Below are 16,650 nucleotides of genomic sequence, written 5' to 3' on the forward strand. Positions count from 1 at the left end.
GTCTTTTTGCTAGAAGTAGAATAAGATCTCCCCCCCCCCACTTGGTAATCAACTGCCCTATTGCATGAATGAGGTGTGACTGAGGAAGGCGTGGAGGGCAGTACCTCCAGACAGCTGCAATCCTTGGAGAGGGGCTGGCAGCCCAACCAAGGACAATCAAGCTTGGCAAGTGGGCCAAGACAGAGCAGACATACTGATGGCCTCGGGGATAAGAAGCAAACACCTTCCTGTGGGAACAACCCCCAGCCCAGAGAAAAGCAGCTAGAAGGACCAACAGACACAGTCACAGATTTTGAATCTGGGAGATTTGCCCCTCTCCATCCACCGACTCGCTGCTTGCCTCCTCACCCCCCCACCCCAAGTATAAAGCCTCATTCAAAGACCCAAGGAGTCACTATATTACTGCACAGAGCCCTCCCCGCCCCGCCGAACTCTGCCCTCACCTGCCTCAGGCTCTGCAAGGGAGTTTGGGTCGGGCGAGGAGGTCTGGGGTGCAGGCCCTGGGTTGGGGCAGGGGTTTGGGGTGTGGGATGGTTGAGAGGTTGGGCTCTGGAATGGAGTTTGGGTGCTGGGTGCAGGCTCCAGGCTGGGGCACAGGGTGGGGGTGCAGGATGGGTGAGGCAGGGGCGACTCTAGGCACCAGCAAAGCAAGCAGGTGCTTGAGCAGCCCATTTGCAGGGGTGGCAGCCAGCAGGGATCCAGCCTGGGAGCTGAGAACCAACAGGGGCCCTGGGAGCTGTAGTTCCTGGTTAGCTCCTGCCTATAGAGCCAGCTCTGGAGCAGGAAAAACTACATTTCTCAGCATTCCCTTGGCCGCTATCAACAGGAAAGGGAGGGGAGGAGTACGGTAGCTGAAACCTCAAGCTGCAGCTTGCTGTCAATGGAGAGCTCACTGCTAGAGCGGGGTGGCACTGTGAATGGGGAACGAGTGTGCCCAAGTTGTAGAAGGCTTTGCCCTAGATATCCCCTTCAGAAGACATCCCCAGACTGGATTAGAGATACTGGTGTGACCTCACCTTGCAGCCCCCAAGGAAGGAATTGGGTGGACTAAATGGACAGTTCCTCTTTATCTGAATCCTAGCAAGGGAGGTACGTGGATCCCACTAGAATTTAAGAGTAAGGAGGAGAGGCTCTACTGGACCTGGGCAGCTTTAGATACAGTACCAGGCACGTAGAGGATTTCCACTTCTGAGCCATCGAAGCAGAAATTGACTTTTCCTTTCCAGATTTAGCTAATATTCAGAAAGGGAATCTAGCACCTGCCTTCCAGATTTGAACACCCTCAAAATTCAGGAGTGCTGAAGCTCAATTTGGGCAGCTGTTACTTCATTTCTCCCAAATCAAATATACTGATTCACTGTAATTTGCTGTAGAAGAGTTGGATAAACTTGAGCAAGAAATGCTTCCCAGTGGTTTTTAGGACTGGAATTGCTATTTTCAACAGCCATTGCCTTTGTTTGTTTGTTTTATAGTTTTATTTGTTTAAAAGGAAGACAGTGATATTGCATTGGCAAATTGCCCATAGAAACAAAGAATGGAACATAAGAATAATAAAGGCACCTCAACGTTTCCTCATTTCTGTAGGACAGTCTTATAATATGCATCCAGATATCCTTTAATCACACAAGCTGGAAATTGTTCTATGTTACTGCAGTTCTGTAAGCATATGGGAACCAATCCTGTCTGTGTTCTGTGCACATCCAAAATTCCTGCTGAATGACCCACTCTGGGAGCAAGTTACCAGTGACCCAGGGCTGGGGTGGAAGGAGGGTGCAAGTGGGCGGGGGGAGCCCAGAGCTGGGGCAGCACGGGGTGCATGTGTGGGGAAGATCCCAAGGCTGGGGTGGCAGAGGGTGCTGGTGTGTGGGGGAGAGCCCAGGGCTGGGATGGCATGGGGTGCGGGTGTGTGGGGGAGAGTCCAGGGCTGGCAGCAGGGGGGTACAGGTTGGGGGGGGGGAGGCCCAGAACTGGGGCAGCAGGGGGTGTGGGTGGAGGGGGCAGAGCCCAGGACTGGGGCAGCAGGGAGATTCAGGAGGAGCCCAGGGCTGGGGTGGGGCAGTCAATTTTTTTTGCTTGGGACAGCAAAAAACCTAGAGTTGGCCCTATCTCCACCCACCGTGAGGTAGGTAGGAGCGGATCATTATTATCCCTACTTGAAATAGGGAGAAGATAAGGCTGAGAAAGGATAATTAACTTGTCTTAGGTCGCATAATCAGTGGCAGAGTTGGGAATAAGACCCAAGAGCTCTGATTTTCAAACTAAGCATCGGATCTTAAATTTCCTACATTGAATGATCTGAGTAAAGTGCTCTCAGGTGAGCTCCAGACCAGCAACAGTGCACAGTAAGTATTCAGCTGGTATTTTAGGAGAACTGCAATGTTAGAGAGAATCATGAACTGCTCAGAGACAATTAGTGCAGAGAAGCAGCAAAATTCATCAAACATACAACTGCTTATGACTTATTTACTTGGTCTTAAAAAAGAACAACAAGACCTGAGTCTCCTCTCTGGCAATAACCCCCTGCTCTGCCAATCAGGGTAGAAACTGAGGATGGGAGGCTGAGAGTTCTCACCAGAGAGCCCAAAGGATGGCCCAGGTCACTGGTGGGATCACTGCCCCACACACACACACACACACACAACCCTCTCCTGGTTTTGGGAGGGGAACAGAAGAAAGGATAAAAGAAGCAAGAGACGAAGAGAAAGGAGGGAGGAGGGATGGATGAAAAGGTGAAACAAAGGACAAACCCCAATGTCCCCAGTGAATCTAATGGACAAAATCCCAGGTACACAATAAAATTCTGCCTCCTTAAGCTCGTTTTTTTCCATGCCTAGAATTCAACTCTCACCAGATGACTGAGACTGAACAGGTTTCAAACCTCGAGGGGCTTGGCTGTGATTTGTCAGTCCTCAAAGGCCAGCCAGGTGACTGTAAATAACTTACAATCATTAGGAAATATTAGTATCAAGATTCCAACTCTAGCAGTCAGACAACATTGGTTCAATTTACAAGAGATTACTTTTATATTCCTTGGTTCCCCAAATTAGGAAGGGCCTGTGACCACAGGTCCTGCAGGGTACAAAGGGCAGGTCTACATCCCTTTCTCTTTGTGCATAGTCCTGCCTGCTCCTTTCAGTTTCAGTTCTGCTACCACAGTCCTGATCAGCACATTCTTCAGTAGCATAGGGAAGGGCAGGCACCATCACACAAGGACTATTACACAGAGACCTGCCAAATGAACACAGCAAACAAATGAAAACAAGAGATGAAAATGTTATTTTTCATTAATCCCTTTCAGTGACAGCAACCTCCGTGGCTAATTGTAACAATAGTAGATGCAGCATTTTCTGATTGAAATGATTTTCAAGTTGTGGGTGCCCCTTTATGAACAGTAATTGCCTACATCTGTGACACAAGTACTTTTCAATTCCATTAAACCTGGGGTTTTGCTCAATTACACACGATATCTTGGAATTTTTCTGGCATATTCATCATCACATACATCACCTACAAGACTCCTGCCATAACAAGGGTTCTTTATAGGGGTTTGAAATTATTAAAGTGACCCAGCACTTTTCAATTGTAACAGCTCAGGACAAAGTAGATCTCCTGATCCCACTTATGTAGCTATTTAAATGTAACCTAGTTATAAGGTGGCCTAACTTACTGATATTTTTGACACGTTTTCAAAAGTGGCCTCTATTTAAATCCATGCAAATATCTGTATGCACACTTTCTGAGCACTGCAAGTCTGAATCTATCACCTGTGCATGCATCTGCTGTTACCTGAAACATGCACATGCTGCTATTTGCATGAAAACTTCTACACGCCTGAATAGAGGAGGATCCTTTGAAAATGTGGCCTTTAATTATATTTCATACTCCACAAGAGTAGCCTAAAAACAACAGCGGGATATAATAAGGCCCTGGCATCAAATGAATAAGGAACAATATAAAAATCAGCAGCACTTTATAAAGAGGACAGGAACAAAATATACAGTAACCATAAAACCAACAGATAAAACAAAACCCAGATTTCCCCAGGTGCAATGTAACAGGACAATTTTGCCTTCATAACTCTAGCAATACTCATCTATTTCAGCATGTAATGATCCTGTTTAAAGTATCCAGGAAACAATAAACTCTGGCCCCGGTGCTTGTACATGTTCACTTTGTTGAGTGTGGCTCACATATCTGGACCTCCCAGCTGTTAACAGCTTCACCAACCACCCCTCTGTCTTTGCTTCTGTGTATGTCACTTCATTGTGGCTCTGAAAGGTGTCTGAAGTCCCAAATGCCACTTGTCCTTCTGTAAACCTATCCCAGCGGTATCCCTCCCCCAACTGCCTCCTTTGTGGTTCAGTTCTACACCATTGAAATCAATGGAATTTTTTCCATTGACTTCAATTAGAGCAAGATCGGGCCCTTCAGCAATTTCCACCCAGTTCTTTCTATTATGATTTGTACCATTCAGGGTTCGGGGCCTCATTGTTCTAGGCACTGTCTAACAAAACAATGGTCCCGTGCCCCAAATATTCTGCAGCATCATGCAAAAGATGCCAGAAATGCAGTCCAGTGAATTACCTTGATAACCTCTGGTGTAATCTTTCTTAATATCTGTGGTTTCTAATTCTATCAATTACTAGACAATTAAATTAAGGGGGTTAAGTTACACAGTGGTTTCTGAGAGCAACTGTTTTGAAAATCCAGTTAAAATGTATTTTAAAGGTAAATAAATGCCTAATCTTTGCCTGAAACACAAGCAATATGAAATTTTTTTTAAATGTGTGCTACCATCTCCAAGCCTCATCCTCTCTCCAGTGAAATCCCTCTGCAAATGCCTGCACTTTTTCATTTCCACCCATGCCCTTTCCCTTTTTGCCTTTACAGAGCTATTAAATTTGTTAGTCTCTAAGGTGCCACAAGTACTCCTCATTCTTTATGCTTAATGATGTACTTCTAATAAAGAATTTAATTCTATTTTTTGCCTAGAGTGACTCTGACTTTCAAATTATATTTAAACATAGGAACTTATGGAATGGTTTAGGAATAAAAATAAATTAACATGTACAGAAATATGAAATAGAAAAACAAATAGGACAATTTCACTGCTCTACATGGGAAAAACCCACACAGAGCTTATTTCATCTTGTGAATTTTTCTGCAGACTAAGCTAAGGGGGGGAAAAGAAAGAGTTTCTCTAATTGTTTTAAACCACGGATGAAAAGAACCTAACATGATCACCCTTGATTAACATGCTTATTATATAATATATAAACAGGGAAACCAGGGAGACAACCCTGGGCCACGAAAATAAATAAGGAAGCTTTCACAAGAATCAAAACAAAGCATCATTCAGAATCTGTAAACAACTGAGCCCGCTGATCCTAAAACTCATATTATAGGTAGACATGTACCTCTTTCTCTCTATTTGAAATAGTTAGATAACATCCTTAATGTTTTATTATTCTTCATGTCTCCACATTAATCCTTTTTATATTGATAGTTCCCAATGTATCCTCTGCCAAGAAATGGACTTTGTGCAGAGAAAATCCATTTTCTAGTGCCAAAGATATTGATAATTAACATTTATGTCATGAAACTTGTAATACCAGTTTGCTAAAATAAAGCTAAGCTTTTCATTATTATTTTAGAGTTTAATTTAGTCATCCAAGGTTACTCAGCTTCATGTTTATAAATTATACAGGGCAGGGACTTAACTCCTCTTGATCGACCTGTTTTGGAATTATGACTGTACAAGTAAGGAGGTTCATAACCTTGTTTGAATATCTGATCCGGCCTTGAAAGAAGGTGATTTATTGGATAGACAAAACCTCATCATTTCAAGAATCGGCATCTGAGAACAAGATTTTCCTCTATAACACAAAGAGCGGAGCAAATCAGTTAAGTCTCTACTAGAAGCTACAACTTTGTTTATGTAAGAGTCATACAAGGTTACAAGGTCTGAGAATAGTCTGCCAGTAAGAGTATGGATTTTAGAACAAATAAATAGCTACATACTGCATAAAAAATTGGAAGTTTTGAAACTACTTCTCTGATAATTCAGCACTAGCCATGCTACAGCATGTTCTAATTTACCATTTGTTATATGCTTTTTGAAAATACTGAAAGTACATGCCAGTGGTCAACTAAATCATAGAAAATTCAAGCCCTATTTTACATGATGGGTGAGACATTGAAAACTGCATGACTTAGAAATGCCAGTCCCATTAAAAGTTAATGAGACTTATGTTCCTAAATCACTTACTCTCTTTTGAAAATCTCACCCATTTCCGTTTCCAGGGCTACTGCTGCCAATCACCAGTATTTTTAAGATAGTACATTTTTTGTAATTATCTGGCATAATAAAAGCACCAAAATTGTTTCCTGGAGAAAAACAAATCCAGAAACCCTAAAATACTGCAGCACTTCTGTTTCACTTTCTGTACCAATGATGAGAGGATTCTGCGAAGACAGACTTTTTTTTACAGGATCTGAAAAATTTCTATAGTAATCAAACATATATGCCCATATTAAGCACCATAGACTGCCAAATTCCAGAGAAACAGAAAACACTCTAGACTTGTGCATGGAATCACTTTTATGTGTTATTTCAAATGCCCTTCCTGAAGTTCTTATGGTGATCTGCGGAGGGAGGGGGGAAGAATTCTGAAGATAAAAGTCAATTCCAGTGCCATTTCTATGATTGTGGAACCATGGGAAGCCAGGGGCACTGAATTTATCACAGTATTTACATTACTGTTACAAATCCAAATGTTTCACCTATTTTCTAGGAATACTTCACCTTGGTTAAAAAGAACCAAGCAAAATCAAGGTGCAACGGTAATACAATTAGGGCATTACCGATGCACCCAAACTTGTAGATTGTGCAAGGAATATCAGGTTGCAACCTGTATAAGTGCAGGTAACTGTGCAAAAAGGGGCTAAAACTGTTTTTCTTTAATAATTGTATTCTCTGCCATGCATTGTCAGGGACTGAAGAAAGCACATGCCCAGCTTTCATTATCTGAAGATAACCTTCCAAATGTAAACCAGTGCAGACCTGTCTTCCTGAGTCTGCAAACTGGCAGTTCCAGAGCTTCTATTCCGCCTCACAATGCTGCCAAGCACTAGCAGCTTTGGTCAGTTTCACTGCTGTTATTCAGAACCCCAGGGGTGACGGTAAAACTGAGAAAAATGGTGCCTCTTTCAGGAAAAGTAAGTTCAAGCAGAATCAGGCACTGGAGCTATTCATAGAGAAGCTCAATCTCGCTTCCCTCCTCCCATGGAGTAGGAGGAGGAGGATTTCTCCCTTTGGGTCTTGAAAACAAGAGTGAAAAACAGGGTGCTGGGCTATGGGGAGATCTGTGTGTGTCAGGGCACTGCGGGTCTGTGTGGGGCATTGTGCAGTTATGGTGTGGGGCTGTGGGAAGGGCACTGGGAGGAGGAAGGAAGGGAGGGGAAATCTGTGTGTATTGGGAAACTAGAGAGTGGGGTTTCTGTGTGGGGTGCTGGGCAGCTGTGGTGGGGCTGTGGGCAGGGGTGTGCTGGGGAGGTGTGTGTGCACAGCACTGTGCATTTGTGGTGGAAGAGTTGTAGGGGTGCTGGGCAGGGAGCTCTGTGGCACAGCATGGGCGCACCCCAATAGGAAAGGGCTGCTGGTAGCACACGGCCAGGCGGACCAGTGTGCCTCTGGCTCCCAACGGCTGCACCTGTCTGTCTGTCTCCCCAGCTCCACCAACGTGGCCTGATAGTTAACGCCATGATCTGGTCACTCTCCCGCCTCCTCCATCCTTCACCCTTCCTCCCCAGCTCCCCCAGCCTGGTCCTCTGTTCTCTTCATCCTTGCATCCCTCCATCCTTCTCTCTGCCCCCAGCCCTGTCCTCTGTCCCGTCCTGTCTGCATCCGCCCCTGCTAGCCCTGTCCTGCCTCTCTCTGCCTTCCTGCCCAGCCTCCCTGTCTCGTCTCTGTTCCCTCCCAGCCTGCATCCGTCCCTGCCTCTCTTGCCAACACTGCCTCCTCCCTGTCTGCTCCCCATCTGTGCCTTCTGTCCTCAGCCCTGCCCCCTGTCAGGCCTTGTTCTCCATCTCATTCAGCCTCAACCCTTCTGTCCCCAGCCCTTCGTCCTCCTCCGCCCCGTCCCAGTTCGCTTCTGTGCCAGCTCAAAACTTCTGTCTCAGCTCCGTTCTTTGCCCCCTCTCCGTTCGCCTTCTCTGTTCTGTCCTCAGCCCCAGCCAGCCTCTGTCTTCTGCTTGCTCAGCGCTGCCGGCTCAGCTCCCTTGTCAGCCAGAGTCTGGCCCAGCCGCTGCCATCGCGATCCTGCATCCATGAAAAAGTTGCAAAGACAAAAACCTTTAATTACAGCCGACGGGCTCTCCGGAGCAGGATCGGCGCGGCCGCCGCGGTCCAGCCGCTACCGGCAGCAGCAGCAGCAGCAGCAGCAGCAGCAGGAGGGGGCGGCGCGAGACGGCTCCCGGGGATTCCCTTGGATGACGGAGGACAGGGCTGGGGGGATGCAGGGACGGGACGGAGGGGACGAAGGGGGCAGGAACGGATGCAGACAGGGGACGGGACGGAGAACAGGGCTGGGGGATGCAGTGGACGGGACGAGGGGACGGAGGGGGCAGGGACGGATGCAGACGGACGGGACAGAGGACAGGGGTGGGGGGTTGCAGGGACGGGACGGAGGGGACGAAGGGGGCAGGGACGGGTGGAGACAGGACGGGACGGAGGACAGGGCTGGGGGGATGCAGGGACAGGATGGAGGGGACGAAGGGGGCAGGGACGGATGCAGACAGGGGACGGGACAGAGGACAGGGCTGGGGGGATGCAGGGACGGGACGAAGGGGGCAGGGACGGATGGAGACGGGACGGGACAGAGGACAGGGCTGGGGGGTGCAGGGACGGGACGGAGGGGACGAAGGGGCAGGGACGGATGGAGACGGACGGGACGGAGGACAGGGCTGGGGGGAAGCAGGACGGGACGGAGGGGGCGGAGGGGCAGGGACGGATGGAGACGGACGGGACGGAGGACAGGGCTGGGGATGCAGGGACGGGACGGAGGGGACGGAGGGGCAGGGACGGATGCAGACAGGACGGACGGAGGACAGGGCTGGGGATGCAGGGACGGGACCGAGGGAACGGAGGGGGCAGGGACGGATGCAGACAGGACGGGACGGAGGACAGGGCTGGGGGGATGCAGGGACGGGACCGAGGGGACGAAGGGGGCAGGGACGGATGGAGACGGGACGGGACAGAGGACAAGGATGGAGAGACGCAGGAAAGGGAGTGAAGGATGGACGGAGGGGGAGGGTGACCAGATCGCAAGCGTGAACTATCAGGCCACGTTGGTGGAGCTGGGGGGGAGACAGACAGACACAGGTGCGCAGCCCCGTTGGGAGGCAGAGGCACACTGGTCCGCCTGGCCGTGTGCTACCAGCGTGCCCTTTCCTATGTGCCCTAAGGCATTCCTATGTTATTCCATAACATTCCTATGTGCCATAACATTCTTATGTGCTGAATAAGAGCACATAACATTCCTGTGTTCCCCTCCCAACACCAGGAGGGGAGTGTGTGTGTGTGCCCTTTCCTATTCTTATGTGCTGATCAGTGCTGTGGTAGCAGAACTGAAACTGAAAAGGGAGCAGGCAGGACTATGCACAAAGAGAAAAGGGATGTAGACCTGCCCTTTGTACCCTGCAGGACCTGTGGTCACAGGCCCTTCCTAATTTGGGGGGAACCAAGGAATATAAAAAGTAATCTCTTGTAAATTGAACCAATGTTGTCTGACTGCTAGAGTTGGAATCTTGATACTAATTTTTCCTAGTGATTGTAAGTTATTTGCAGTCACCTGGCTGGCCTTTGAGGACTGACAAATCACAGCCAGAAGCTCTTTGATTTTTGGGAAGGCCCCAGATCATTTTGCAGCTGGAGTGGGCAGCACCACTCAGGCTACCGTTGATACACTAGGACTATCACAAGTTCTTCTGCTGAGCATCCAGCATGACGTTTGACCACAAAAAGGGGCAGACAAATAGAAGAGGCAATATAGTATGTAGTGGGCTCAGGGATGAGAACAAAGGACTAATCCTAGCGTTGACACTGGCTCCCACTGTGGCCCTGGTCAAATCACATAGGCCAAAATTTCCATACTTGAGTACCTATAGTTATGTACCTAAATCATTGACTTTAATAGGGTATTAGAGCAGTGGAAGCTACTCCAGCCATTGATCTTTTCCCATTTTGCATACTGAGGAGGGACAGTGCTTCCTTGTGTCCCCCCTTGCAGGATTCCCAGCACCCACGTGTTACTCATGTGGGTATTGAACATAAAATTTTCCCCATGCAAAAATACATTTTGTTTTCAAACAATCCAAGGACTTAGTTGACACGGAGAATTTTTTAGAAAAAGGGCAAAATAGCTTGACATTTCAAAAGAAATCACTGTTTAATTTTCTTTATAGTTCAAACATTATTTTAAAGGAGTTGAACTCAGATGTTCCTGAGGTTTAACAATGACTTGTATACATAGCTCCCAGAATGGAACCTGTGCAAACAAAAAATAAACAATAATAGTGTCTTTTAAATTCACTGTATTTTTAAAGACACACAGAGGAGAATCAGCCAGGCTGATTCATTGTATTTTCCCTGTGCTGATGAAGGAATTAGAGACAATAACAGAGCTTGACAAAACCAGCTAAAGCCACCAAACCAACTGGAGGGTTAAATCTATCAATCAGCAGTAAATATGAAATATAGGGGGGTGGGATCAGGGCGATGCCCTGGGGAGAAGCCCAGAGAACTTCTCTTCCTCAAATGTCAGAAGAGGGAAGGTGCTGGGATTTTTATCCGAATGCCCTCCCTGAGTCCTGTTTAGAGATTCAGGTTCTTTAACATTATAGCTGTCCCAAGTTTGCATAGTGCAATGCTTGAATTTACATGAAGAGAAAGTAGAGAGTAAGTAGGAAAGTTCTTCCAATTTTAAACTAGATGTATATTAAATTAAATCTGTGCTAATTAATCAGATGCATAAAGAGTATTTAAGACAACAGCTCAGCCCCTCTCACCCACCCTCTCTCCATCACCATTGTCAACTTTCTCTGGATGTGTTTTTATGGATAAACTGAACTGATCTGACTGGCTGAATCAAACAATAAGTTGTTCTAAACGAATCACGATGCTTCAGGTCAATAACTGTTTGGGAAACATCTGTTACGTTACTGCTTCAACATTCAGCTGAGAAAATTATTAGATATATATTCTGATAATTTGAACAGAAACAAAGTCATCGTAACAGAACATTGAGAGAGGATCAAAGCCTTAGGTTTTGAAAATAAATATCACACGTCAACATTTTTTCCATAAATGCTTCGGCAGCGGGAGACCATTATCCTAAGATAACATTCTCCAGCAGAGAGATGATCTCTTAATTAGAGCAATATGTAAACTACTTTAGGATGCTTGATATAAATCCTGCAAACTGATTCATTGATACTTTTACTAAGATGAATTTTGATATCATGGGATGAAATCCTGGCCCCACTGCCACACCCTCCCTTGCTGGGCTAATGTCCTGCCCCTGGCCAGGCACTTTGGAGGTTTGAGCTACTCCCTGTGGATCACCCCACTCAAGGAGCGTTCGTTCTAGGAAGCAAGCCGGCTAGACAGGAAAACATCAGACGCTGCTGCTCCCAATGCTACACTCAGTTTTTCAGAAATTAGTCGACTTTATGGCCAGAAGAGACCATTAGAGCATCTAATCTGACCCCCTGCATATCACAGGCCTCCTGTATGCAGGCCCGCCCAGAGGGGGGGGCAAATGGGGCAATTTGCCCCAGGCCCAGCAGGGGCCCCCACGAGAGTTTTTCGGGGCCCCTGGAGCAGGGTCCTTCACTCGCTCCGGGGGCCCTGGAAAACTCTCATGGGACCCGGGCCCCCAGAGCTTCTTCGCTCCCGGTCTTTGCCTGCCAGGGGTCCTTCCTCTCTGGGACAGAAGGACACCCCCCCCCACCACCGAATTACCGCCGAAGCGGAACCTGCCGCCGGAGTGCAGCCGGGGCGTCGGCGGGGGTCCTTCCGCCCGGGACCCGCCACTGAAGTGCCCCAAAGGCCCGTGGTGGGGGCTGCACTTCGGGGGCGGGTCCCGCTTCGGCGCTAATTCGGCGGTGGGGGGCCCCCGCGGTGGGTCGTTGGGGCACTTTGGCAGCGGGTCCCGGAACGGAAGGACTCTCCGCCGCTAACTTACCGCCAAAGCGGGGGCCCCCCGCCACCGAAGACCCTGGACCCCCGGAATCCTCTGGGCGGCCCTCGATTTAACAGGGGTTTGTTTCAACTTATTGCCCCGATTAAAATCTATGGCTAAAAGGCAGCCACTGTTGTTAGTACTTGTACCTGTGTTTGGTGCCACCTCCTTTCCCTTTGGCCTTGTAGTTGACCAAGGGCAAAGCTGAACATCTCCTCAGACACCAGGGAGTGTTTATGTCCATTCCTGCGAGCTACACCGGGGTTTGATGTTGCTGCTTTCAATCCTCTGGCTCTGCCGGGATAAGGAACAATTCAGGCTGTCACTGAACTGAAGGAGGAAGATCAGTTTTTGACAGGGAGAGGGACGCCTCCTCTTCAAGGTGTTTGGCTGGCTGGCAGTCCTGATCCCCAGATCTCGCCCGTGGGGCTCCAGCAGTTTGGGGACCGGATCTCTCCCTTGGCCCCACCTGCTGCCTCCAGGCGCTCCTCCCCAGGGGCCCCAGCAGTGCAGCGGAGCTGAGCAGCATCTGCCTGCTCGCTCCAGTGGCTGTCGGCCCCTCCCCATGGCAGGGCAGGGTGGGGCTGGGCCTCCATGCGCTGTCCCCACCCCGAGCCCCTGCAGCCAATGGGACACTGCGGGGGTGATGCCCGGGGGCAGCAGAACGTTGAGGCCCCCCAGCCCACCCCACTTTGGAGACCCAGGTAAGCGCCTGACTCCCTCCCAGAGCCTGCACCACCATCCCCTCCCCACATACCCCCTCCTCCCTGCAAACTCCCTCCCAGAGCCTGCAGCCCGGTCCACACACACCTGCCCCCAACTCCCTCCCACAGCCTGCACCCTCTCCCTCCACACACACCCTCCTGCCCACCCTAATCTCCCTCCCAGAGCCTGCACCCCCACCCCTCCTCCTGCTCCTCCTACCCCCTGCCCCAGCCCAGAGCCTGCACCCAACACCCAAACTCCCAGAGCCGTACAAGGAATTTTTGTGCCCGAGGCAAGGGCCAGCTCCAGGCTCTTTGGCTGCGGGTCCTTGATCCCTGTCGGAGGGAAGGACCTGCCACTGAATTGCCACCGCCGCTTCATTCATCCTTCGGTGGTAATTCGGCAGTGGGTCCCTGAGTCCTCTCGGAGAGAAGGACCCACTGACGAACTGCCGCCAAGAAGTGACAGTGGAAGCGCCTCTGATCGTGGTAGAGCTGCGCCTCCACTTTCTGCATCCGAGGCAAGTGCCTCACTCGCCTCGCCCATGTTACGGTGCTGCAAACTCCATCCCAGAGCCTGCACCCCAGAACCCCACCCCACCCAAACTCCCTTCCAGAGACCAGCCTCTCACCCTTCTGCACCCAAACTCCCCAGAGGCTGCACCCTCCTGCACCCCAATCCCCAGCCCCAGCCCAGGGCCTGCACCCTAGACCTCCCCTCACCCAAACTCCCTCCCAGAGCCTTAGGTAGGTGGGGGGTGGAGTTTTGGGGGGCTGGTTCTGGGCGGTATGAGTGACATTATTGGCCCACTGGGAGGATTGGAGGACTGGCCCTGGCCCTAAGGTAAATTGAGGTTGAGACCCTGCTTTAAGGGATTGGAGCAATGCTGGAGAGACTGACGGGCAGGGAGCTGGGGAGCTGTGTGTGCTCCAAGGAGAGTTGTTGTGCTCTGGTGACACAGAGCGGGGGTGGGGAGTTTGTAAGCTGTGGTGTTTGTATAGAGATAAAGTTTACTAACCCCCAGGTTAAAAACTGTTCCTGCTCTGGGCTATACAGGATGTTCTCTGTTGAGAGTATAGCTCAGTGGGTGAATGTTTCCCTGTAGGGTAATGGGTTCCTAGTTCCACTCCAAATGAGTCCCTTAAAGAAACTTTTTCAAATGAAAATCGATTTCCACACCCATCTCCAGTATGTTCAGGAGTTCGCTGAAGTTGAGGGGGGCTTGAAATGAATTTAAACACTATTTTCCTATGCAAATGAATAAAGACCTAGCAGAGCTGCCCAGCAGCTGAATTCAGTTCCAGTCCTCAGCGTCTCTAAGAGGGACACTCGGTAGCTGAGGCATGTGGGACACCTCTGGGATGATGACAGGAGAAAAAATGCTGGATTCAATGAAAGCTGAGACCATAGGAGGAGAAGGTGAATGGCAACACCACACATAGTCATAACACTCAGACACGGGGCTTCACTGTCACTACCCCTGTGTTTTCCATCATTTATATCCAGGGGTGAAAGTAACTTACAGGACTTACCGGTACTGCCGGAATCCCGAGGGGGCGTGGCATCATCCAGAAGGGGCGTGGCCTCATCTGGGGGGGCGTGGCCTCTCAAGATTTAAAGGCCCTGGAGTACCAGCTGTGGCTGGGAGACCAAGGGCCTTTAAATGAACCAGGGCCTCCCAGCTGCAGAGGTAGCCCTTTAAATTCTGGCCCCAGCCCAGCCACCAGAGCCGCGGCCGGGATTCAAAGGGCTCTGGGCTGACCGCAGCCGCAGCAGCCCAGAGCCCTTTAAATCCGGCCCCAGCCTGGCCGCCGGAGCCGCGGGTGGGGGGTTTAAAGGGCTCTGGGCTGCCAGCTGTGGCGGGGAGCCTAGAGCCCTTTCAATCCCCACAGCAAAAGCCGGTGCAGTCCGGCACGGCGATTGGCTCTTGCCGCTATGCCGTACCAGCTTGTACCAGCTTACTTTCACCTCTGTTTCTATCCTAAGGAACACACCTCCCCTCCCCACGCACTGTCACACACAACCTTCTCCCCTTGAGCCCCATCCAACCCTCCCCCACACACGCCACGGGACACAGCCTCTCGGTGACTCACCCCGATGGGGGCTTGTCTCTGCATCTCCCCAACAGGGGAGCACGGAGCCGAAAGGGCCACAGGAGACCAGTGGAGCTAGGCAGGGATAGAAAAGACTTCCTCCCTTTCCTTCCTCCTGAGTCCCGTTAATCTCACCCATCAGATGCTCCAGCACCAGGTGGGCTCAAAGCACCAACCTTCCCCTGAGCAACGGAAGGGGGAACCAGCTCTTTCACATGGAAGGAGGCTCCCCACCTCTGCTGCTGCCATTCTGCAGCCTTTCATATGGATTTGTATTAGCTAATGCAACCCCCCCACTCCTCTAATCCAGCCATGAAACATGAGACAAGCTCCTGAAAGCAGGGCCCAGTGGTGCAATGGGTTAGTGCCCAGGACTTACAGAGCAGTGCTGAGTGGAGTGATGCTGAGGTTGTGAGTTCAAACCTCACCTGCAGCCCTAGTTTCCTTTAAGCAAATGGCTTCTGCCAATCAGTTTGCCCTGCAGAAAATACAATTCCTGCTCAGAAGACACTGAGGTCCCCTTGCTTTACAGAGAACAGGGCAGATTCCACAGATCTACCAGGCTCTGCCCTCCACCAGCTGCCTGTGTCAGGAGGGGTCAGGCAGAGCCCAGAGCACTGCCCCGACTCCCTCTCAGTCTTTGCTCCCCAAACCACCTGTGTGCTCACCCACTTCGCTGTGAGACTCAAACCCTGCCTGGCTTGCTGTATGCTGGTGTGGTTTTCATCTGTCACGTTGATGTGCATGTGGGTCCTGTGTGATTTTGGTGGATGTCTTGCATAGTTCTGTGTGCATGGATGTGTGTATGATTTTGCATTAATATTGTTTTTTGCTTTGTATTCTTTTGATATGTGGGTTTTGTGTTTCCTGTTGTGGGCTTTTGCTGTCTTTTTGGTGTGGAGTTGTTCTTGCTATATTTTGTGAGGTTTTCCTTTTGTGTATATGGCTCTGTGTGCTGTGTGGGTTTGGTTTTTGTTATGTCTGTGTGGGCCTGTGCAGTGTGTGATTTTCTCATTCTCTGTGTGCGTGTTTGTCTCTCTGTTTGTATCTTCATGTGTAAATTCACTGGAACTTTTCAAAATCTGCACAGCTTTGCCAATTTTCACCAGGAATTTTTCTCCATTAACAAATTCTCACTTGTTCCCTACCCGTTGGTGACCATTGCCCCAGGGGCCTGTCAGTCTCAGGGTCCTGATTTCCCATTGGCCCTTCCCCCTTCTATTGGGACTGGGAACTAGCCAACCAAACCCCACTAAGTTTTAGTAAAGGGCCAACAGTCCCTTACACAAGCCAGCCCTGTGAGAGTCTCCAATGTCCCAAGAGACCAGTACAAGCTGGTCCCATGGTGTAAAGGGCAGCACTCAGGACTCTGAATCCTGCAATCTGAGTTCAAATCTCAGTGGGACCTTGTGTTAGCTGGTGGTAAAGATCTGGTGCTCAAAGTGCTTTCCTGTCTCCAGCTATACAAAAGTGGGTCATTTCCTCCTGCTGGTTAACTCCTTTTCCCACCAGAGCCAGGTCTTTGGTGGGGTTTAGAAGTGGCTCTAGTGGTTGGGATTCTCACTGCTTCACCTGATGCCCACAAGTCTGGTGCTTGTAGCCACACTTTT

The 16,650-nt window shown here is 49.7% G+C and overlaps 1 non-coding gene across 1 annotated transcript; it reads left to right on the forward strand.

The window, feature by feature from the left end:
• The first annotated feature begins 16,376 nt into the window (after positions 1 to 16,376).
• Positions 16,377 to 16,448, forward strand: TRNAQ-CUG. Its single transcript has one exon. It is a non-coding gene; the product is annotated as a tRNA-Gln (tRNA).
• The last annotated feature ends 202 nt before the right edge of the window (positions 16,449 to 16,650 follow it).

This window comes from Mauremys reevesii, linkage group 17 (assembly GCF_016161935.1).
Source record: "Mauremys reevesii isolate NIE-2019 linkage group 17, ASM1616193v1, whole genome shotgun sequence".
In the NCBI taxonomy this organism is placed as follows: domain Eukaryota; kingdom Metazoa; phylum Chordata; order Testudines; family Geoemydidae; genus Mauremys; species Mauremys reevesii.